This window comes from Neoarius graeffei, chromosome 2, assembly GCF_027579695.1.
Source record: "Neoarius graeffei isolate fNeoGra1 chromosome 2, fNeoGra1.pri, whole genome shotgun sequence".
NCBI lineage: Eukaryota > Metazoa > Chordata > Actinopteri > Siluriformes > Ariidae > Neoarius > Neoarius graeffei.
In genome coordinates, this window is record NC_083570.1 from 54,000,166 (window position 1) to 54,024,895 (window position 24,730).

At 42.8% G+C, this 24,730-nt stretch overlaps 1 protein-coding gene across 7 annotated transcripts in view; it reads right to left on the bottom strand.

Annotated features, from left to right (window-relative positions):
* plxnb2b (plexin b2b) overlaps nt 1-24,730 on the bottom strand; it is a 380,397-nt gene that overhangs the window by 243,744 nt on the left and 111,923 nt on the right. For 6 of the 7 annotated variants that reach the window (XM_060914419.1, XM_060914420.1, XM_060914424.1 and 3 more), the window contains exons 2-3: nt 24,343-24,378; nt 24,042-24,076 (exon numbers count right to left, since the gene is read on the bottom strand). The gene's annotated coding sequence lies outside the window, so the exon portion shown is untranslated. Of the gene's footprint in view, nt 1-24,041; nt 24,077-24,342; nt 24,379-24,454; nt 24,473-24,730 lie in introns of those variants that run through there. The other variant, XM_060914423.1, reaches the window with a different exon arrangement.

Sequence of the window (24,730 nt, forward strand, 5' to 3'; positions counted from 1 at the left end):
CGCAAAGACACGCGGCGATATCTCTGCAACAAGTCAGCGACTGGCGATTTTTTTATCACACTGTAAAACATTTCAAATGCCCCTTTTCCACCAAAGCAGTTCCAGGGCTGGTTCAGAGCCAGTGCTTAGTTTGGAACCGGGTTTTCTGTTTCCACTGACAAAGAACTGGCTCTGGGGCCAGAAAAACCGGTTCCAGGCTAGCACCAACTCTCTGCTGGGCCAGAGGAAAGAACCGCTTACGTCAGCGGGGGGGCGGAGTTGTTAAGACCAACAACAATAACAAGACCGCGAAAGATCGCCATTTTTAAGCGACGAGAAGCCGCAGCTGTACAAACGCGAAGTCGTCCATTATTATTATTATTGTTGTTGCTGCTGCTGCTACTTCCGTGTTGTTTTTGCTTCGATATTCGTGCCAAGGTTTATGCAAACGTAGTGACGTAACTGACGTATACAGCGACGTAATGACGTGGCTTCCCTTAGCACCGCGAGCTATGGAAAAGCAAACTGGTTCTCAGCTGGCTCGCAAGTTGAACTTGTTGTGAACCAGCACCAGCACTGGCCCCAAACCAGCCCTGGAACTGATTTGGTGGAAAAGGGGTAAAATTGGTTTAACTTGGAAATGCAAGTCTACCTGCTGCCTTGAAAATGCAAGTGAACTCAATTTGACGATTATCTTTGTTTCAACTCAGAAAAAAAATCTCAATTAGTCAAGACTACGTAATTCAAGTCTAACCTTTGAAAACTTGCACAGATTAGTTCAAATTAAAACACTTTTCAGAGCTCGTTGAGTTAAAGAGAAAAAGTAAGTGGACGTAACGAAACAAGGCTGAAATGTTCTACAGTGCACAGAATATCAAGCATGTTTGATACCTGCGATCTGTTGCACGCAATAAAAAAATCGCCGTCGCAAATGTCCGCACACGAAGGGGTTTTTCGCTTGCGTCAAAATGTTGCGCGAGCAAGCGATGGAAAATCGCCCGTGTGCGCCACACTGCTGTACAGAACACACAAAGAATCCACAAGCACGTCAAATCTGATCGACTCAAAGCTGATCGAGTCGCAAATCTTGGTGACGCTATTTGAAGGGTTCCTACATAGTGCCTTTATAACGCATTCATTAATCAGAGTGGAATAAATATTTCAGAAAGCAATGCTGGAGAAGTTATGAAAGGCTTCCTATATCGAAATGCTTCAGATGATAATAGAAGATTTATGTGGCTTTGACATTATATGGAAGAAACAACAACAACAATAACAACAGATTATCATTATGACATTCTGATTAATATACTGAGTTACTGGAATTGTTTTATTTTTCCATTTTTCATATCTTGCAAAGTATTCACTTTTTTTTTTATTTCTTAAACCCTACAGACCCGGTACCATGTCTATTAGAACATTACTATGATTGACTTGCGGTAAAAAGTTTTGTTTTTTAAATGCTGTTTTGGTAAGTTCCAGAGGGGAATCATCAGGGCCTTCTAGACCTTTAGAGAAGCCCAAACATATCAGCATTTCAAATGTTATATTTAATTTCTTTCATTCTTTAATTTCTTTTATAATTTCATTATAATTATTCTAATTCTAACTGGGCCTCATTTTCTATCAAATTTACTTCAGAAATGAAAGGGTTACTGTCCTGAAAACATTAAGATCGAGTTACCCAGTGAGATTTTTTTTGGTTTGTTGTCTCTACGCCGAGAAAAGTTTAGAGCCGCTCACTCACTGGTTTAAGATGTCACTGCCGGGACAGAAGGCCATGGTACTGTATGTTTATGTCGGACGTGACAGATGAACTAATCAATCAGATTTTGATTTATAGTGGGAGGGACCAAAATTTATCACCCTCAGCCTTCTGGAAGGCCAACACGAGCTTAACCGTGAGTCAGCAGTGAAGTCACCTTCCAGCCGGTGTAGCGTTCTTCAGTAGTGTTAGTGAATGCTAATAAACCGGTCAAGCCAGTGCTATCGAGAGCAAGTAGCACAGACTAACGACCGAGAAACTCATACCCTGTCCACACTAGGGATTTTGTACCGATACGAAACTACTTTCGTACCCCAACACCTGTCCACACTAGCAACTATACCAGTACTGTAGCAGTATAACTGTATGGGTTTCGTACCGGTACAGTATCGGTACTATAGTGCTTCGCTGTAGTGTGGACAGATGAAGCGGTTCTGTATCAATACAAATATAATGCGCATGTGAAAATGAAACGACCGTGGAGCTACATGGAGCAAAGAAAGGGGGGAGAAAGGGAGAGGGGGAGGAGGGAGGGGGAAAGAGGGAGGAAGAAAGGAGGAAGAGGGGAAAAGGGAGAGAAAGGGAGGGGAAGAGAAGGGAAGAGGGAGAAAGTGAGGGGGGAGAAAGGGAGATTTGTTTTCTTTGTTTCTTTCTCAACGGCCTCGCACATTTTATACGATTCGACTGAATAAATGACCAGCAGAAATACAGACTGTACACTGACAACAAAAAGCACACACACGTTGTTTCATCCGCAATATTCCCGGAAGGAAGTTACTCGGTAACCATGGAAACATTTCGCACACGCGCATTTCAACTACCGTGAAAGAAAACCGCAAACATTTCTCGCTAGTGTGGACAGATGCACTAAACTGTACCGGTATACTTTGTATCAATACAGTTATACCACTTTCGTACCGGTATAAGTGTGAACACAGCATATGATTTCTGTCTCCAGATTCTTCTTCCACGCCGCACGCTCGCCACAGTATTTTTCACTCAGACTTAAATATTCATTTCCCTGTGTAATTTACTTAGTCATTTTTAACATCGACAACGACACACAATGGAGCTACCTGGTAGCTTTCCGATAATCCCTTGCAAAATCCTTTGCCCTGTTGATTTTTTGGTGTCTGGCGAGGTTTTGTTTTAGCTCAAGTCCCAGCACTAATAGTAACAGTTCGCCACTGGTAAGTTCTATACTTAATAAAACTTGTGTAGCATCTATGTACTTTGCGTAATTTCTATGTTTTTGGGGGTTTTCTTTCCCAGTTGTAGTCAAGGAGTTGCTGAATGAAAAAAGTGGTGTGTTTGTGCATGGGACCATTGTTATCATGGTGCTATCCACTGTCTAATCTAAAATAAACTACAGGTGAGAATAAAAAAAAAAGAAGAAGTAACTTTCCCCTTCGGTTTATCACAATTTACTCAGGTATAGTAACAGTCACAATGTTCCTGACACTGCAAATATATTTTCTGAGGTCTTACATATCCATAGAGACCAAGATGATGTATATTGTCCTGATTGTGGAAGTATTTTTGATTAATTTTGGGTATGTCTGTCTAGGCGAGACGCACCTCCAGGCACCCAAGGCCTTAAGAGGTTAATACGACGACCACGTAGAATGTTGTTAAAGTAAATGGTGACTTTAGGTCGAGGGCATTAAAATTGTTCATAAGCCTGTATTATGGGTTTCATAAATAAGAATAAGAGCTTCCTATATCTTAATTGAATCTTACGAGGTGTTGCGACTCTACAAAACAGAGTCAAAAGAAGCAGGTGCATGCTGGTGAAACTGAAAATCGTCCTCGTACTGTATGTGCAGCCTTCAGGCTGCTGTTGAGGAGGCAAACTGAGCCTGCAGCCATCAAGTAGCTGTGACAGGCTAATTTCTAAGCCACAGGGAAAGAGAATGGAGAAGACAGAGAGTAGCCCAGGTGAGGCGGCGAGACAGGTCACCGCGCGTCTCTCTCTGTGATGAGTCCTCTCCGCTCTCCCTCGGAGCCGAGTAAGGAGGTGATCGCTAAAATTTTTTACAAGCTGAAAGAAAGGACCTATTAATTATAGTTGCTCCTTTCCCCCCATCCGATCCCATTCCCTATACCGTTTCTTACGGCTCTCTTTCATTCCCTGCTTACCCCTCCCATCCCTGTGAAAGCTGTATATTTATCCTGGCTGTGTGCCAGCAGAACTGAGAAAACTAGTCAAAACATCTCACCATCAGTGTTTGTGTTTATAATGAGGGCACGAGCAAGTAAAAGAGGCAACAAAATGTATAGCCACAATTGAGGTGACAAGGAAGAGTGATAGAAGTTGCTAAGAAGGACGGATATAAATGAAGCGAGAGTGCAAAAGGATGGAGAAAATAAAGGGACAAATTTAGCCATGAAAGAAGTTGGAAAATGTAACAAGAGTGCTCTGAGAGCATAATATCCCCAGCTGGCAACTATACCATAACTCTAGTAAAATGCGACTGAATTGAACGAAATTGCAATATGCATATTACCGAAATATAACAAAGAATCCTGTCAAGTTTCGTGAAATTCCTCCAAAAATTGTGAGAGGAGTTGATTTCAGAAGCTGAGCACCCTTCCTGGGACGGACAGACATCGTCACGACATACACTACGTTCAGACTGCAACCTGAAACGACCCATATCCGATTTGTTGTGAAATCCGATTTTTTTGTTAGGCCGTTCACATTACCAATTATATGAGACTTGTATGCGATCTCCAATATGAACGGAAAACGACCCAAAAGTGTCCCGCATGCGCAAATTGACACGTAATAAGCACATCTACGTAATACGTAAACAAAAAAAAAAAGCGCACTCTTCAAGTTTAATGATTTATTTTTGTTTGTTTGTTTGTTTAATTATCTGGTTAGTGTTAAAGTGTGAGGTCTCGTGTGTGTTTTTGTTTCTGAACTGAAATGAAAACGTGTAGCCTGGTAACGAGGGTTGACTCCTAAATGTCTCTCTAATTTCTATATAAGTGCACTACATGTTACTAGGAAGTAATGGATTTTTAAACTCTATATAGTGCACTCGAGCTTCAGTAGGCAGTCATTTGGGATACGGCCGCTGTATTACCAAACTCTTAATTCAGGCTTAATAATTTGCACATATTTATTTCGTCATATTAATAAACTTTTTCTACATTTTTATAAATATTTATTTAGATTGTTTATAGCCAGCTGAATTCTGCAACTTCTCTCAGCGCTGGCTCAAGGTGCAGAAACACCAGTGCAGTTTGCTATGGAGACGAGGCGAGACCTGGCGATGTGGTTTTTGTGGCGGTGGCTAATGAGACCGAAGGTGTCAAATTACTGGAAATTTCCAGAACAATTTTATAATCTTGTAATACAGGATGGTTTAAGTTATAAATCAGTTATAGAAACTGTTTTATTTAATCAGGCTAACAGATCAACATCCAGGTCCCTACCAAATCCACCATTAGCTTGATCAATTCTATAAAAGTCTATTTAAATTCTGAAAACTGTACAAATGTTGTTGTTTTCCACCAAAGAGGCGGGATTAGCCAACGCAGAATAGTGACGTTTGTCTCTTGTTGATGACGTGTAGGTCGCATGAATGCGACCTGTCCGGTCAGACTGCAGTCGCATGTGAAAATAACGGATATGCATCGGAATTAGGACCACATATCCAAGCGGCCTGGGTCGCATGTGAAAAAATCGGATCTGTGTCGTTCAGATTGTCAATAACAAATCGGATACAGGTCGCATATGGGCAAAAAAATCGGATATGGGTCGTTTCAGGGTGCAGTCTGAACGTAGTCATAATCCCCCTTCGGGCCTTCCGGCCAGCGGGGGATAAAAATTGTGAGGGAAGTTGATTTCAGAAAGCGAGCACACCTTGATGAAATTGCCAAAGTACAAGTTTGTTCATAATCAAGGGCATAACTCTGGTAAAATTTGCCCAAATTAAACAAAATTTCAAGATGCATATAACCATCATATAACAAAGCCTTTTGCCAAGTTTGGTGAAATTTCTCCACAAATTGTGAGAGGAGTTGATTTCAGAAGAACGTCCACCCTCATGAAGTTGTCAAAGTAGAAGTTATTTCATCAAAGGTCAAAACTCTGGTAAGATTTTCACAAAGAAATTAAATCGCAATATGCGTATTACCGTCATATAACAAGGCCTTTTGCCAAGCTTCGAAAAATTCCCCCAAAAATTGCGAGAGGAGTTGACGTCAGAAGGCGAGCACACCTTCATGAAATTGTGAAAGTACAAGGTTGTTAATCAAGGGCGGTAACTCTGGTAAAATGCGACCGAATTGAACAAAATAACAATATGTGTACTAATGACATATAACAATGGCTTTTACCAAGTTTCGTGAAATTCCTCCAAAAATTGTGAGAAGAGTTGATTTCAGAGGTAAGTACCCTTCCCGGGACGGACGGACAGACATCATCACGACATAATCCCCCTTTGGGCCTGTCATCCAGCAGGGGATAAAAACTGGGAGAGGAGAAACTCCAGGACAGTTAACATTTCAATATCTTTAATGGAATTAATTCGAACAGCAGGTATACACTTAAACCTGTCTGCTTCTCTCTATAGTTCAGTGTCCGTTACTATATTCAGAAACGCTCTCAAGAAGCTTTTTAACGTTAACTGGAGCCACATTTACATCCAACATTTCTTACAAAAAAATAATAATAGTGTTAGCGATTTGAAATGTTTGCTGATTGCATTGATTGGTCATTTTTTATACATGAACAAATCTTTTTAAAATCCAATACAGTAGACCCCCGCCTATTCGCGGTTCAGTATTCACGAATTCACATATTCGCGGGATTTTATATAGAACATATCTCCTATACATTCGCGGAAATCTCAGCGATTCGCGGTCATTTGCGGTGAACATATCGAACGTTTACGCACTGCAAACGTTTACGCACTGCTACATTCTCGGAGCCGAATGCTCGCTCGCTATTGGCTGAAGTTTGAATGGCGGGCTGCTGCTCATTGGCTGATACGAATGAGCGCATTGTACAGTACAGTCTTGTGGTTCCCGTAGTTCAGACTTGTTCACGTGTGGTGCGTTCTTGGTATTTTTGAATAATTTTTACGCCCTACAATGGCTCCTAAACGCTCTCCATCTTCTAAGGCTCCTGCCAAGGAACCTAAGCGCCAGAAGAAGGTAATGACGCTGCAGGAGAAGGTAGGACTTCTCGAAATGCTAAAGGAAGGGAAGAGTTTTGCGGCAGTGGCTCGTCACTACGGCATCAACGAGAGTACCGTGCGCTACATAAAAAACAGTTTTATGGGGGGGGTTACAAGTATTCTCGATTTTGGCTTATTCGCGGCCATGTTCGGTCCCTAACCCCCGCGAATACTGAGGGCTTACTGTATAAAGTGGATAGATTTAGTAGCTTTTTTCAGAGATGTCCACAAGTGCCAGCGGTTTTCTCTGCCTACACAGACGGTCTGCGCCGGCTACTCAATCCCAGAAAAAATAAAAAACTTGCCTTTCCGTGTTCAAGTGATTTATATCGTCTCTGCTGCCCATATCATATATCATATTGGCCTCCGTCAGTCAAATTTTGACTATGGATAACATCCGTCCTCTACTGGTATCTATCCATGGAACTTTGGCACCTACGGCTGTGGTTGTAGACCCCTATGTGTGAGTGGCAGTCCCTACCACAAAGGTTGCAAAGGAAGGTGGTTGCTGTTGAATTGAAAGCACTGTGCTCTCGATGGTGTGCCCGCTGCCTCTTCCAATAACCTAGTCTCACTTGCTTGAAGCTACTGGTTTAGGGTGTGTTTCCACTTGAGGCGATCTGCTGCAATCATCTCCCAAAACTTGACATCAATGTCCACCACTTTCATGTCTCTTTTACAAACATCCTTGTATTGGAGGCTGGGCCGACCGACGTTTCTCTTGCCACTTGTGAGCTCTCCATAGAGAATGTCTTTGGGGATACGACCATCTTCCATGCGGTAGACATGGCCCAACCAACACAACCTGTGCTGTCTTAGAAAGATGTAAATGCTTGGAAGACCAGCGACAGACAGGACTACGTTGTTGGAAACTCTGTCTTTCCAAGATATCCCCAAGATTCGCCTCATGCACCTTAGGTGGAAGGTGTTTAGTCTTCTCTCCTGTCTTGCATATGTAGTCCACGATTCGCTGCTGTACAACAGAGTGCTGATGACACAGGCATTGTACACTGACATCTTGGTTTTCACTGTTAGCCTAGGGTTTGTCCATACTCGGGTAGTGAGGCAAGCAAGAGTTGTGGCCGCCTTGCCGATTCTCTTGTTGATCTCGCTATCTACAGATAGATTATCAGCAATGATGGAGCCGAGGCATGTGAACTCGTGGATGACTTCGAGCACATAATAATTAGTGATAAGCGGTGGAGTCATGGTACCTTGTCCCAAAACGTTCGTCTTCTTCAAACTGATGGAGAGTCCGAAGTCCTCACATGCCAAAGCAAAACGATTGATCAGTGTCTGTAGATCCTGTTGGGTGTGGGCTACTAACGCTGCATCGTCAGCGAACAACATGTCTCTCGCAAGAGCTTGTCTGCTGCCCATAATTTGCTGCAAATCCAATTATTTCACCAAAAAATTGTCTTTGATTTGGGTCTAGCATGACCGGAAGCAACACCATATTTGTTGATCGATTCTCATGCTCTGATTGGCTGAGCCGGACCACGTGACTATGCCGTAACGCATGTAATTATGTTACCCCATGCTGTTATGATACAGAGCCAGGCAGCGTACGACAGAGGGTAACTGAAAAAGCGAAGTACACAAACATCTGGAGGGAAATTTTATACATATTTTGCAAGTATGTTACAGGGAAATGGCTAGTGATTTACTAGCTGAGAATGCATCAGAAGCCACCAGAAGGCATGTAAATTTCAAAATTTTTCTGGGGAGAGCATGCTCCCAGACTCCCTAGCATTAATGCACCGTGGCGGCTTTGCCACCGCAAATTCCAGAGCCCCCTGCTACTTTTTTTAGCCTGCTACTTCAGATTTTCTGGAGAACCCTGTTTTTTGCTGATATGCGAAATATTGCAAGAAACCATACTGGAATTGGGACCAAATTAGAACCGCAACCAAAATGCTAAGTATCGGATACCCTGTAAAAAAAATCTAATTTCTTTAGTACAATAACACTTGGGGCGGCACGGTGGTGTAGTGGTTAGTGCTGTCGCCTCACAGCAAGAAGGTCCTGGGTTCGAGCCCCGGGGCCGGCGAGGGCCTTTCTGTGTGGAGTTTGCATGTTCTCCCCGTGTCCGCGTGGGTTTTCTCCGGGTGCTCCGGTTTCCTCCACAGTCCAAAGACATGCAGGTTAGGTTAACTGGTGACTCTAAATTGAGCGTAGGTGTGAATGATTGTCTGTGTCTATGTGTCAGCCCTGTGATGACCTGGCAACTTGTCCAGGGTGTACCCTGCCTTTCGCCCATAGTCAGCTGGGATAGGCTCCAGCTTGCCTGCGACCCTGTAGAAGGATAAAGAGGCTAGAGATAATGAGATGAGACAATAACACTTTATTATGGCAAAAAAAGGCTACATATCTGGAATGTATGTAACTATCTGCCAGGACCTATCTATGTGACAACACAATGTAACAGCATGACCATTTGTATAAATATCAACTAGCATCCATGGCTAAAGTCACAACAGTATGACCGTTGGACCGCAATAAATGAGAAGGTCTCAGCTGCAGTCTGGAGAATGAGGCAGGGAACATGTAGCCACGCCCCTAACCCTAACCTATGGGGCGTTGCTATACATGTAGCCCTGTCCATAAGGGGCGTGATTATATATGTAGCCCCACTCCTACCCCTAAAAATAACCCGTGGCCGAGGCTACACATGCCCCACTTCGTTCTCCAGGCTGCAGCTGTGAAATAATTTTGTCACTAGTTTTTGGTTTAGAGCTTCAGAAGGTTTTGGGATTATCGTAAGCTTTCTGTCTCTGGAGGCACCAAAAGGTGTGAAGCTCTCCGTAGCCACAGTTATCTATTTGACCTATTGTTGACTAGGTTAGGAAGACTGCTCTCCCGTTTCAATATTTTATGAGCCTCACACCTCCAGTCACACACTGGAGGCACACACACCAGAGACACCCCCCCCACACACCCCAACACCCCCCCCCCACACACACAAACTCTTTTAGCTCATCTCGTTATCTCTAGCCGCTTTATCCTGTTCTACAGGGTCGCAGGCAAGCTGGAGCCTATCCCAGCTGACTATGGGTGAAAGGCGGGGTACACCCTGGACAAGTCGCCAGGTCATCACAGGGCTGACACATAGACACAGACAACCATTCACACTCACATTCACACCTACGGTCAATTTAGAGCCACCAGTTAACCTAACCTGCATGTCTTTGGACTGTGGGGGAAACCCACGCGGACACGGGGAGAACATGCAAACTCCACACAGAAAGGCCCTTGCCGGCCATGGGGCTCGAACCCAGACTTTCTTGCTGTGAGGCGACAGCGCTAACCACTACACCACCATGCCACCCTCTTTTAGCTTGCTACAATTATTTTTTTTGAGAGCATGGTGAAATTGTTGTATTATTTAGCATGAATTTATGATTGCTATACTTGGGAGGTATTTTAACATTTACCCTATGTACACTTTGAGTTTAAATGTTTAGAGGACCTCATGTACATGTGATCATCTTGTGTTCTCCAACACTGATTATCATTGTAAAAGCATTTCACATGACAAACACAGACTCGTCATTAAATAGCAAAACCCTTAGAAGGCCATATGGTAAATGTTCATATGTCTGTTTTCTTTTGAAAAATAGCAGGAAATATGTTTTAGCCAATGAGAATTCCCATATTGGGGCAGCCAATCAGAAGTCTGCGTTTTAAACAAAGAAAGCCCTTTTACAATGATTTTAGTAGGAGCCACCATTTTGTTTTGGGGTGGTCCTGGGGTGGTCCTAGGGCGGGTCTTCCAAAAAAGGGACCCGACTTAAAAACTAATGGAAGAAACTTAGACTCCAATGTTCTGAGATTCACTCATGCTTGCATTGTTTCTGTGCAATAAAAGCATTTAAGGCAACTTCTTTCATGTAAGTATATTTTTTTGGTTACTTTTGAGTTACAGACTTCCACAACACAGCCAGCTGTGTTTTGTTATCTAAGCATTTGACCTCTTTTTTGACCATTTTGGAATTGAAAAGAATTGGAAACCATAAAATTCAAACAATACCCAACACAAACTGGAAATGATCTTGACAGAAAAAACAAACAAACAAACAAACAAACAAACAAACAAACAAACAAACAAACAAAAAAACACTACAAATATACACACATTTTATATCCTGATTTATCATGGAAGTCGCTAAAAGCTGATGCTCTCTGCCTCCAAAAAGCAATTTTCTCAAATGACTCCTGTTTCTTAATATTAAAAGTATTTGGATAGGATGAGTTCACAATAATGTGTTATTCTTCACATTTATTATCTTATAGAATAAACCATTCCAGTTTATATCATTACTGAGTGTTGAAAGCCATAATGCACACATTCCACTTTAAACAAGGTGGTGCTTGAAAGTTTGTGAACCCTTTAGGATTTTCTATATTTCTGCATAAATATGACCTAAAACATCATCAGATTTTCACACAAGTCCGAAAAGTAGATAAAGAGAACCCAGTTAAACAAATGAGACAAAAATATTATACTTGGTCATTTATTTATTGAGGAAAATGATCCAATATTACACATCTGTGAGTGGCAAAAGTATGTGAACCTCTAGGATTAGCAGTTAATTTGAAGGTGAAATTAGAGTCGGGGTTATTTAATTTGAGAGGATTCCCGAACAAATAATGTGCATGAAATTGCTTGCTTCGCGCAGACAGAGGAAGTCCGTGTGCGCATGCGCAGGTTTACCTTCTTCTTCTTCTTTTGGGCTTTACGGCAGCTGGCATCCACAGTGTTGCATTACTGCCATCTACAGGTTTACCTTGACGGTGCACTGACAGTTACATCATTCTGTCGCTAAACGAACAGCTGATCACACCGAGGTGCTCGCTGACCGCCGATATTTATTAGTTTGGTCCTGCGTTTCCTTTCCTTCATAACATAATGTCTTTTCTTCTCGCTTTCCGTTACTGTAGTCGGTCTTTGTATCCCACAATGTCGTGTGCGAACGGGGAAAGCCCACCACGTGATGCATGACACAGTATCTTGAATTGGGTCATGGTGAAGCAGGAAAAAATAGCAGAGAATTTAGGGCCACGTGGCTTTCACTTCATTAATTGCTCTATTTTAAAAAAAAGCGAATAAAATTGGAAGTCTGTAATTCAAATTCAGTAGCTTTCGCTCCACTAAACAAAAATAAATGGGTGTCGGGGAAAATTCTTTTTATGACCTAAACTTGAAAAATCTGAAAGGCAGTCTACCTATAACTAATTTAGTTACCTAGTTCAGCATAAAAAAATTAACCAGGTTAAGATTGTTCATCAGAGCGTTGCCCTGTCCAATGCTTTCTCTTTCCTCTAGCCTTACTTTTGGGCTCCACTTTTATGTTTATAATCAAAGGACATTGATTATAAGAACTTCGAAATCATGTGATGAAATTATACATATCGCATATCCTAATATATATATAATACAGGATGTGATTCCCAGACTTTCCGGATATCTCCCAAATCTGGAAAACTGTGGATTCCCTTTCAAATTCCACAAAATAATGAATAAGGAAAACCTCTCAGCTGAATATAAAGCCGAACAATCAGGTATAATAGAAAAGTAAATCGTAACCATGAACTAGAATAAATCATTTGCCTTTCATTGTCTGTTTCTAAAAGGCGGAAGGAAGGGGCTGAGTGGTTAAACGGTGTAATTTAAATGTTGGATTGTGCCATTATCCATGCTTCCACAGCTGGGTCACAGCCCTCTGCTCCAGTGCGAGTCCTCTGGCTGTACAGCAGTAGCTCCGCCCATATTCTGTTTGAAACAAGACTAATGCCACAAACGAAATGAAGATTTGGGTACGACGTCAGCGGAGTGGTGGCTGGATTAAGGAAACGACAGGAACCGTTAATTACAGAGAAGATGTCTGTGACGTCTGTGTTTGATCATAAACTACAGCACTACATTAATAGGGCAGCAGCTTATTCAGTAATTTCAAGTGAAAAGTTGGCGTTGTCTGATGGGTTTTGTTCGCTGGGGATGTTCAGGGTAGCACATGTTTCTCTGAGAGAAGTGAAACAAGCCCCTGTGTCACAGGGCAGCATAACACACTCAGAGGAAAGCGCTGTCTACCCTCTTCCACAGACTCTGTGATTGACAAGGGGACTAGAGAGTATGCCGCTCCCACCCAAACAGCACGGCCAGTATTGCTCCCGAGACCTTGTTTTGGTGTTAATTCCCACGATCACCTGATGATATGGTGCATGCTTTTCTGTTGCAGCACACAATAGGTCATTTTTTTCATACTGACAAAGCAAAACTTGCATGCTAATCGGCTGCTGCAGGAAGTGGCATCATTAAATAACACACTTACGGCAAAAATGGTTATTAAATGGAAATGAGCTGTCAGGAGAAAAGTTTGCAAATGTTTTCGGGGAGAATTTGCATTTCATTAATTGGATTATGCCCATGAAGTCAGAAACTCAGCTATTCTCTCAGACCTAGACTTTTTTTTTGGGGGGGGGGATTTTTTGAGGGTATCGGTCAGTATTTTGTGCCATCATGTAGTGATTCTAATTTTTTAAAATAGATTTCATCATCTATATGGTTATCTCCAGTATATTCTGCAATACTGAAATCTCATCTCATCTCATTATCTGTAGCCGCTTTATCCTGTTCTACAGGGTCACAGGCAAGCTGGAGCCTATCCCAGCTGACTACGGGCGAGAGGCGGGGTACACCCTGGACAAGTCGCCAGGTCATCACAGGGCTGACACACAGACACAGACAACCATTCACACTCACATTCACACCTACGCTCAATTTAGGCTACGTTTACATTAGACCGTATCTGTCTCGTTTTCTTCGCGGATGCACTGTCCGTTTACATTAAACCACCTGGAAACGCCGGGAAACGGGAATCCGCCAGGGTCCACGTATTCAATCCAGATCGTGTCAGCGCCGGTGCTGTGTAAACATTGAGAATACGCGGATATGCTGTGCTGAGCTCTAGCTGGCATCTCATTGGACAACGTCACTGTGACATCCACCTTCCTGATTCGCTGGCGTTGGTCATGTGACACGACTGCTGAAAAACGGCGCGGACTTCCGCCTTGTATCACCTTTCATTAAAGAGTATAAAAGTATGAAAATACTGCAAATACTGATGCATATACTGCCCATTGTGTAGTTATGATTGTCTTTAGGCTTGCCATCCTTCCACTTGCAAGTGGTAAGTGATATGCGCTGGGATCACACACACAGCGGCTCAGTCCCGAATCACAGCTTGTTCACTTCACTCGCGTGCTCTGTGAGCTGCGTAAGGCCGGAGTGCGCACCCTCCAGAGGGCACTCGCTGTTCAGGGCGGAGTGATTTGGAGCGCAGGATGCCTGCGGAGCCGAGCGTATCCGTGTATTGGCGTTGCTGTGTGCACGCGAATCGTGTATTGGTGTTGCTGTGTGCACACTAATCGTTTTAAAAACGTTAATCTGATGATCCGCTGATACGGTCTAATGTAAACATGGGCTTAGAGTCACCAGTTAACCTAACCTGCATGTCTTTGGACTGTGGGGGAAACCGGAGCACCCGGAGGAAACCCACGCGGACACGGGGAGAACATGCAAACTCCGCACAGAAAGGCCCTCACCGGCCACGGGGCTCGAACCCAGACCTTCTTGCTGTGAGGCGACAGCGCTAACCATTACACCACCGTGCCGCCCCAATACTGAAATCGTTTTGTTAAAAAAAAAAAAGGCCAAGCCAAGATGTGTGTTTATTTTTGCCAAATGCTCCAATCAATCAATTTCTAATACTTTTTGATAGGCATGTAACTACTCACACAATTCGATCCGATTCATAATATTGGGTTCACGATTCAATTTTCCCATGAGATTTTTGGAAAAAAATGAAATGAAGAAAAAATTTTTACCCCCAAAAATTGCAACATTTATTTTCCTATTCTTTGTCAACTTAAATATACTTTCGTTCAGTTAAAAAAAAAACTTTTGTTTCATTTTCTTGAACAAACAATAATTATTTATCCACATTTATAAAGGTTGGAATAAAATATCATAGCCTATTAACTAGCATATTCCTTTAATTAAAAATGAAAAAAGTTCATAACAAGTAGGCCTTTTCTTAATAAACTTATGAACATTTGTACTTCCTTCATTGGCTTCTCTTTTCTTCAGCTTTCAGCAGTCTGTAAAAAGAGAGCTCTGATTTCTTCTTAAATCTGTGCAATCACACAACAGCTCTTTCCCGTTAGAGATCTGTTTTTGCGGCATTAGAGCTGTGTTACTTCTGCCTATGGTGAAGTCACGTGCATTACAGCTATCGTACATCACTGCACCCTCTGCTGTCTGAACAAGGGAATTACAGCGAGGAAAAACTAAGATTATGCAGAGCCTGATGAAACTCACGATTCATTTTTTATTTTATCGATTCAAACCGTCATAAATTTGTACCACAATTCATCAATGCACAATATATCGTTACAGGCAGACATTTTGAGGATTGTACGGTGTCAGGGTCAATCACTAAAATCGTGTCATCACTTAATAATACACACATCATGACAATGAAAGTTATTAAAAGCATCTTACATGAGTTTAGCAAGAGTTCTCACCCGGTATTAACATCCGTCTCCATCTAATCACAAATGGACAGCCAAAACCACAAGCCTGGCAAACCTACCAAACCAACCGCTTATGATGAGATTTTGTACATCGTTTCCGCTGGAGGAAGGGTGCTGCACATGTGCATTACATCAGTACTGCTCTGCATTTGCTTCCAGGAAACAATGTCCCAAGAATCTTAGGTATCCCATGTACCTGAATGGATTGTTCATAACGTTTCCACTGTGTAGTCTGCTAACAAATGATTAAAGGAGAACTGAAGTCATTTTTAAACTTGCTTTATTTCTTAATTAGCGTGTTATTCAATTACGTTTTCAGTTTTAGTAACATATCGTGACTCATATTGGCAACAAATTGTAATTAAATATTAAACTTATCGGCCTATTCGGTTTGTAGCCGTGTTGAATGTAGTTCGTTTGGTCCACGGCAGGCGTCGCTTATCCGCGCGATCTTCACGAGACTTGTGCGAGACTTCGAAACGTCAAGTGTCAGCCAGGTGTCAGCGCCGCCATTTTGAAAACTGTTTTCCAAATGAAATATTGCACAAAAACGAGTTTAAATGACGATTACTGCCTACTTTTTTCAAACTTTCCTGATTGCTATCAAAACAAACAAAACTTCCAGCCTGATTACGTCAGCATTCGAAAGAGGGCGCGCGCGTCTTTGGACAACGTTGGCAGATGTTGGTCGCTTTGAATTCTGCTGTATGTTTTACTTCTGTCCTACGATGTCTCGCACAGGTCTCAACGAATCTCATTTACGACCATCGCTTTGACATATGGACTGATATATTACAGAGCATATTTCAAACACTCATAACTTGCTATAGCAGCGACAAAACAGCGATCAAAATGCATTCCGATATTTAATAAAATGAGATAAATAGAATTTTGATTCATAAACAAATTTGCCTTCAGTTCTCCTTTAACGAATGTCTTGCATTGGTGACATACTGTATTTTTTGGCTAGGACAACGATGCAGTGGATTAGTTGGTCCTTTGTTGGCGTTTGAGACACTTTTGCATGCACGTTACATGTCATGTGGTCATATGCGTCAGTCCCTGACCATCCCACCCATATGCAAATGTAATATATGTACATATGTTGAATTTCCATATATGAAATATATGTATATAAGGGGTAAAAACACACGCACATATATAAACCTATTAGAAATTGGAACAATTTCATATATGGACATGTATGTCTAGCCTATGCAAATACGTATGTTTATGTATAATGCATATTTTGATATATGTAATTTATGTACATATTTATACATTGACATATATGTATCTATATAAATTATATATGGTTGCAACATATAACACCATATAAAAAAATCCTCATATAGATATGTTTAATGCGTGTCAGAAATGCTGTCGAGAGTGCCAGTCCGAACCCAACTACAAACATGGCCGCTCAGAACTACAACACCCACGAACCACAGCGCCCTCCATCACTGGTTTATTAAATACACCTGTCACTCATTTCGTTTCCTGCCCTGTGCCCAAAATCGCTCACTCGTTCACTATTCCCTACTCCCTATATAGCGAATTACTATATAGAGGACTATATAGTGAGCTCATTGGTAAAATGAAAAAACGCTTTCGGACGCTACTCCGTCACGTTGGTATTTACATCATTACTGTCGCACAATTAAAACGTGCCAGATCAGCCAGCTGGTGGTTTTCAAAATAATAAATACATGCATGTATTTTTGTGATAAATCCATATTATACTGAGCGCATTTCCCACATTAATCAATACAAAGTAGCTGCATCTTTCAGTTCTTTTAAATCAAGGCTGAATACTTTCTTCTCTGCCGCTGCCTTTTATTAAATCAAATTTGAGACCTTTAATTTCATTTCTTTCAGCGCGACCGCAATGCATGATGAGATATGTTGCTTGGTTAGTGACCATTGGTTGTATACTACTTTTCATGATGCATTGTGGGATACTTTGAGTGCACTATATAGGGAGTAAATAATCCTCACTATTGTTTCGGACAGCACTACAAAATGGCGTCCTCACTATATAGCGCCCTATATAGTGAGTAGGGAGCAATTTTGGACACAGGTCTGGTTCATTGGCCCTTGCCATATAAACACCTCTCCCAGTCTCACTCGATGCGAAGTATTGTTCAGTGCTCATTCCTGTCATACCGAGCCTTTATTCTACTGCCTGCTTTATTGTGTTCTCGACCCTCACTCTCGTATCTTTCTCATTATTCTCAAGCCCTGTCCGCATTGCCCCGTCTACTGATCAATCGACCCTTGTCTGTCCCACGACCTTGACTCTAGTCTCGCGTTTTGGCTTTGTTTCCGGTTTGCTTTCCCCGCTCTCCCCTGCACATACATCCGTAAGTGCCCGCACCCTGACAACATGTACATATACAAATTTTACTAAGGGTCTTTCATATATGTTATAAACTTATATCTTCATATATCTCAAGGATATATGTATGGGACAATAATATATCACCCTATAGGTAACATATATGGCAATATCATTCTTGATATAGGGCCATATATGTCATATATTACATTTCCGTACAGGATCTCCAAAAGTGCTTTGAGTGATCGGATCACAGCGCATCTCTGAGACACAGTAGACCCTGTACACACCTGAACTCGCTGTGATCAGATCACTCAGGACGCATGGTAAAGCCAGGTGTGAACAGGGTGTTGGGAAAATGACTTTCAGTATAAATCTAACCACATTCAACTCATGCAGTTTGGCCAGCAAGATTTGTGTGTGTGTGTGTGTGTGTATGATGCACTTCCTCCTGTCACTCCTTTGAAGTGATTTTCTTCAGCGCGTCTCTCCTTGGTGAGGGTCAGGGTGATCCGATTCTCACTTCAAGGTACACCAAGATTAAGGTGTATGACGGTGCTTTATTGTGTGTATTCACAAGTGTGCATATGTGTGTGTGTGTGTGTGTGTGTGTGTTCTCTGCTGGAGCGGAAAACGCCCCAGTTGGACTCTTCAATCACACTAAGCCCTAGTAGCTGCAAGCAAACTCCACCAATTAGCCGCATAGCGCATTTGACCCTGCCTTCATTAGAGCGTGGGCAGACGTGCAAACACACACACACACACACACACACACACCTGACCCTGACTTCATTAGAGCAGGAGGGCAGTTAGTCTGACAGCCTGGAGTTGACAAGATGTCTCTTTCTCTCTCTCTCTCCCTCTCTCTCACTCACACACACACACACACACACACACACACACACACACACACACACACGTGCATCACTGGTAGGGGTGACCTGGAGCAACTAACACACAACACACTGACGGCAACAGGTGCAGTGCCTGGAGGAACCAAATTAACAGACAACATGAAGCTCACTTGAAAACCAGACATGTGAAGTCAGGAAGGGAGAGAGGAGGGATGGAGGGATGGAAGAGGTGTGTGTGGGGTGTGAGGAGTACATTTCCCCGTTTCATTCTACAGCATTGAAGACACATGGCTTGCCTGCCGAGCTGAGTGTTTGGGTGTATGGGAGATATTTTGTTGATGGTCTGGAAGGTGTAATTAATCAGTGCGTTCGAATACTCACCAGAAATAGAAAAAGGGCTTAAAATGCACAGAACTGAGGAAAAGCTTTTGAAATGATGAATAGCTGCTGATGGAGCTACGTGGATATGAAAAACAAGACGGATCCAAAGTGTGTGCACGCATATGCATATATATATATATATATGTGTGTGTGGGCCAGCTGGCCTCCGATTGCAACCCAAGTCATCTTCTGTCTCTTATCCACCAAGGAGAGGCTTTCAGCTCGTCTCGAGTTTCACTTCGCCCCTTCCATCAGGGCATCATCGCCGAGGCTGATTATCTATCATCGAACACAATACGCACTATGAGCGATGTGTGATGTACATGAGTAGGCTTCACAAAACATTTCACAGTGGCCTTTTTAACGAGAGTCTGAAACACACAGATGGGTGGAGGGGAAGAAGGGAGCAGCGAACCCCTTTTCACTCATCTGGCTGGGCACTAGTGGATTATTGATCGCAGACAACCCCTCTCAAAGCCATTCATCATGGACCACTCAAACCCTTAAACGTGTGTGTATGTGTGTGTGTGTGTGTGTGTGTGTGTGTGTGTGTGTGTGCGCACGCACGTGCGTGTGTGTGCGTGCTGTTGATAGCTCCAGTGATAGCTATTGCCAGGCATCTGCAGCTAGCACATCCATTATTCCCAACAATGCTCTCCTGCAGGACAGTCTGCAACACTCAGTCCCTCTCCAGCCCTGCCTCCTGTCCTCTTTTACACATGCCATCGTGCGAGGGGGGAAAAAAATAGCCCGTTGGAGGAGATAATAAATATATAAATAAAAAAAGGAGCAGGCATTGTTTTCCCACTCAGCCGAGTGGGGTTAGGAAAGCTGTTCGGCTGCAGATAGCAGCACAACAGCCTGAAAGATGGCCAGCTCCCTACATTATAATGTGTGTGTGTGCGCGTGTGTGTTTGTGTGTAACTTGGTTCCCAGGTGAAAAGAGACAATAACGAGCCAAACTGAGCCAGGAACGGAGCAAAAAAGTTCTGACGGCAAAGGTGTGCGTGTTTGTGTGGGTGAACATATAAGGAAGGCTGAAGGACAGTCCAAGAAAAAATAATTACGCCAAATCAGGAGAAAGCATGTATCCCAGCCTCCTTAAAACTTAAAACCGCATGATAGTGTGCTAATATAGATATTTAGGCACTGCCTAAAAGCGGAGCTCCTGATGAGTGTATGAGCAAAGTATTTGCAAGGACACAAAATCAACCTGAATAGAATAATAATATTACAGCATACGAACCATTGAATTGTGTCCTGTCGTGTATTTCACGCCAGTAAATTGCTGCATTGTCTTGTAACAGCGACATCAATAATGAGATACGCATCACAGTTACAAATATTGATTTATTCCTTTGTTTGACACCGCATGCCATGTGCCAGAAGCAACACCACCATGACATTTATTATGGTGTGACTCTGCTGGGCACCTGGTGTACAGAAGTGAACCGGCGCTTTCACTTTACATCATTACTATAGAGTTACGATTGAATATCCAACTTGATGTGTCAGGCAGTTGTCTGGTTACATCGGTCACATCCATGCACTCTGGAGCTCGGAGCTCACAGCCACAGACTGCAAAGCACGTGCACATCATTAGGACTAATTACCATGCACCTGTTCCTGATTAGAGTGCAATCACAGCGCATACATAAAAGGACTCTCAGTAACACACAGACTTTGGGAAAGTCTGTATTTTGTATCGCGTTTCTGTTTTTGACCCTGTTTGTGGTTTTGGACTGTGAGTGTTGTATCACCTCTGATATCCTGCCTATGCTTCACTCGACCACTGCCTGTTATGTTTTGGATCTGTTTGCTAGCATGCTTTCAATAAAACTCTTCCTGCGATTACATCCGTTTATTGCCTTCCATGACAGAAACTGTCAAATGTCCAACAAGCCAGTGGACTAATAAAACTGGGATTCATATAAAAATGTGTAAAATGTGTTAGTAAATCATCCCACATTATTTTTGAAAAAGCAAATTAAAAATAAATGCTGGATAAAAACCCATCGATCTGATGTAAATTAAAGGAGACACGCAGAACCATGGCCTCACTTTTTGTTTATAAATGCCTTGAGACCTCAAGAATGGCACAGGAATAGTTTTAAGCATGAACAATAAATCTAATATAGTAATTTTTACAATTAAAGTGATTCATATAGGTAGCGGTCTGAGTGAACAACCTTGACATCTGTGACATCACAGCAGGAAGTCTATCGGTTTCATCGCCATTTCCGCTATACTAAAACACAGAGCTGACTGCAACGCCGATCCTCCATTTTGAGCTAATTTATCACCATGCCACGTAGATGAGTTGCTGGTGGGTGCAGCAACACGACAGAAGGTGGATTTATGTTGCGTTCATGGCCCAAGAATGTTCAAACTGCAAAGATTTGGACACGTTTTGTGAGAAATTCACAGATTGGGCGCCTACGAAGTGGTCTCTCCTCTGCTCTGCACATTTTACTGATGACTCGTACGAGACCTCTGATCTGTTGAGGAGCGTTGGCTATAAGCCCGTATTGAAAGAGAGTGCAGTACCAACAATTAAAGGAAAAGAAAACTACAAGAAAAGGAAAGCAAGTTCAGTTGCACCAGTTCTCCTGGAGTGTGAGCTGAGCAGTAATGGCGGAGTACTCCGTATGGAGAAAATGGAGAATGAGTAGCCCAGTTGTCAGATTTCTCTGCTGGATATGCTTGCCTCAGCAGCAATATCTCACCCTTACGTGGAAGAAGTGAATGAACAAAGAACTGAAGGTCAGATTGTTTCAAAACAATCGGCCACAAGGTCGGCCTTCAAGAAGCGAGAACACAGACGGGTAAGCTCCGACTCTCATTTGGTTACATCACAACAACAACACTTGTTGTTTACCTGCATTTAGATTAATACATGTAACTTGTATTGTGTGTTTAAGTTACCGGTATAAGATTATTTAATTTGCTTCAGAATGTGATTGTCTCAGTTCATCTGATTATTTAATTTGCTTCAGAATGTGATTGTCTCAGTTCATCTGATTATTTAATTAGCCTTTTACGTTTCATCAGTGAAAGTGCATGCATGTACATGTATGTTGCATAAGTTATAACACCTATCCTGTTTTAATGAGGGTCACATAAGACTGTCAGTTCAATTCCATCCAATTCTCTAGACAGCTTTGTTCTCTGGCTTTATTTTGTAAGGTGGGGGCCTCCGTGGCTGATGTGTTACTATCGGATTCACTTTCCGATGGTTCGAACGGATACAGTTCTACGTGTATAGCAAAAGCATGTACACACACTCCAATTTCAGGACCATCACAGTCAGATGTATTACTATCTGAGGAATCCGAAGAATCTCCATGTGGCAGCGGGGGCGTGGCCAAGCAGCAGTCTGTGAATGGAGGGCGGGGTCAGGGAAGGTAAGTGGCTAAGTCATTCCACCTGCTGTCAATTAATGTGTGTGGGTGTGTGTCTGTTTGTTACAGGGACGGAGCATAAAAGGAGGGGCAGAGCAGAAAATATTGGCTCCCTCCCGACCACAACGCATGTGTGCATGTAGAGTGAGTGAGAGAAAGAAAGCTCATCTCATTATCTATAGCCGCTTTATCCTGTTCTACAGGGTCGCGGGCAAGCTGGAGCCTATCCCAGCTGACTACGGGCGAAAGGCGGGGTACACCCTGGACAAGTCGCCAGGTCATCACAGGGCTGACACATAGACACAGACAACCATTCACACTCACATTCACACCTACGGTCAATTTAGAGTCACCAGTTAACCTAACCTGCATGTCTTTGGACTGTGGGGGAAACCGGAGCACCCGGAGGAAACCCACGCGGACACGGGGAGAACATGCAAACTCCACACAGAAAGGCCCTCGCCGGCCACGGGGCTCGAACCCAGGACCTTCTTGCTGTGAGGCGACAGCGCTAACCACTACACCACCGTGCCGCCCTCTCAAAAATATATATTTTTTATTTCCAATTATGCAGCGGGCGGCACGGTGGTGTAGTGGTTAGCGCTGTCGCCTCACAGCAAGAAGGTCCTGAGTTCGAGCCCCGTGGCCGGCGAGGGCCTTTCTGTGTGGAGTTTGCATGTTCTCCCCGTGTCTGCGTGGGTTTCCTCCGGGTGCTCCGGTTTCCCCCACAGTCCAAAGACATGCAGGTTAGGTTAACTGGTGACTCTAAATTGAGCGTAGGTGTGAATGTGAGTGTGAATGGTTGTCTGTGTCTATGTGTCAGCCCTGTGATGACCTGGCGACTTGTCCAGGGTGTACCCCGCCTTTCGCCCGTAGTCAGCTGGGATAGGCTCCAGCTTGCCTGCGACCCTGTAGAAGGATAAAGCGGCTAGAGATAATGAGATGAGATGAGATTATGCAGCATACAAGAGTCAAGGATGGAGATACTATCCACTCAGAAATGTATTTAAAAATAAAGGCTCTGCGTATCTCCTTTAAGATACAAATTTCGTTCTCCGGTGGTCAAATGTTGGCAAGATACGCTGCCTTGAATTTACTATTGGGTTCCCTGTGGTGGTGCACGTATGGACGTACGGTTGCGAAAGCCATCAGAAATCAGAAATCAGGTCGATGCATTAACATATTCCTCTGCTATGACCTAGGCCTGACCTAATCAATAATGAACCTGCTAGAGAGAGAGAGAGAGAGAGAGAGAGAGGGATGAATGTAAAGAAGACATGTGACCTTTGCTCCAACTTTAAATGCCTGCCACAGAGTGGAGGGGGTAAACTCTTTATATAAATTCTACTCCAAACAGTGGAGATATGTGTCAGGCCAAATAAAGCTTTACAGAAGGTTTTTTTTCCCCTCCATTAGGTGGATGTTAAACAATCCAGACGGGTACGGGAGGGGGGGAAAAAAAAGCCTGGACAGGCAGCCGAGCTTACACTCACACTGACAAACAGGCAGATTACTTCTGAAAGCAACTGATCTTACCTTTGTTTTTCCCCCCTCGGTGAAGCAATGCAATTCTGAGAGAGAGAGAGAGAGAGAGAGAGAGAGAGAGAGAGAGAGAGATAAGAATTGATTAATTCAGAAAAAAAAAGTTCTTTAACACTGGTATGCACCATTGATTTCCAAAAGAGGAAATTTTGAGAGAGAGACAGCAAGAGAGAGAGAGAGAGAGCGAGAGAGAGAGAGAGAGAGAGCAGTGATGCGAGTGGAAGTATACATGTCTATTTAAAGTGAATGACACATGCTGGGGAAGAAAGAACAAAGTGGTAGCTCATTATCTTACCTGAACTAAAGCCAGAGCGAATGGCTGGATGGAGACCTGGAAGGAGACGAGACACCAGTCATTTAGGTTCGATGCAGGTTTTGAGTACGTCAATAAATAAATAAGTACGTACAAGGCAGAAATTACAAAGTATAATCTTCCTCAGTCACTGCTTTATCAGCTGAGTAATTGAGCTCACTGCAAGACAGATACGTATTAATCAAACACCTAATTATGCTTCAAGCTGTTTTTTGCTGGATCCAGGCAGCCAAATGTGTGCTTATGAAATACTATGATTAATGGAGGAAAACTTTTCTTTTTTAATGATTATATTTTTTTTATTATTATTATTAATGGTATTTCAATGACTGCTCCGATGCAAACTTAAACACCAAACACGTCACGCTTG